The sequence below is a fragment of the Pteropus alecto genome, unplaced genomic scaffold (assembly GCF_000325575.1).
Source record: "Pteropus alecto unplaced genomic scaffold, ASM32557v1 scaffold14, whole genome shotgun sequence".
Classification (NCBI taxonomy): domain Eukaryota; kingdom Metazoa; phylum Chordata; class Mammalia; order Chiroptera; family Pteropodidae; genus Pteropus; species Pteropus alecto.
This window is the reverse complement of record NW_006436810.1, coordinates 6040918-6041682: the sequence shown is the minus strand read 5'-3', so window position 1 is coordinate 6041682 and position 765 is coordinate 6040918. Positions and strand designations below refer to the sequence as shown.

General features: G+C 40.8%; 1 protein-coding gene and 1 pseudogene across 1 annotated transcript in view; one reads left to right on the top strand and one right to left on the bottom strand.

Moving 5' to 3' along the window:
• The window catches only part of ATP8B1 (ATPase phospholipid transporting 8B1), a 108273-nt gene that overhangs the window by 83853 nt on the left and 23655 nt on the right, over positions 1-765 (top strand). The window lies entirely within an intron of this gene.
• Positions 10-128, bottom strand: LOC112481252 (annotated as a pseudogene).

The window sequence follows — 765 nt, the reverse complement described above, 5'->3', positions numbered from 1 at the left end:
TTTTTTATGTCTACACAGCACCTGGTCTTCCTAGGTAGTCTCCCATCCAAGTACTAACCAGGCCTGACCCTGCTTAGCTTCCGAGATCAGACAGGATCGGGCTCGTTCAGGGTAGCATGGCCGAAGACAATTAATTTATATTTTTTATGGTGACATTGGTTAACGATATCCAATAAGTTTCAGCTGCACACTTTGACAGTAAGGCATATATATATTCACACTGTGTGTTTACAGAATTCTATATGCTGCCTGTGCCAGCTTTGTTATAGCAAGTGTGTCCAGTGTCAATGAAACCTAGTCATTTTCTCCCATGCATATATAATGATAAATTATATAGACAGATATCTACATTATAGAAAGAGCAAAAGGAACCTTTTTGGCATGTCTATAATTCAGTGTGGTCTGCCTGTCCATTCTCCACTTTTCATCAACATGGCAAAGGCCCCTCTGTTTCTAATCCTGAGGTTTCATATGTAGCACCTATTAAACTCCAGAGAAGGAATATGCATAAAAACTAAGTGTCGAAGCTGTATGTGATATCTTTTAGCAAGTTTCAAAGGATCCCATTCTCCAAAGACGAATCTAATAGTGCAATAAAGTGAGATAACAGCAGAATTCAAATTGGGTGGATTCATGGGAGGGTCTATTAGCAGGCAAAGTGGGGAAGATGGAAAGGGACAATACCAGGTCACCGATGACCGAAGTGGAGGCCGAAGTCTGTTTGACTAGCCAAGCACTTTTTACTCATGCAATACAGAGCAGGAA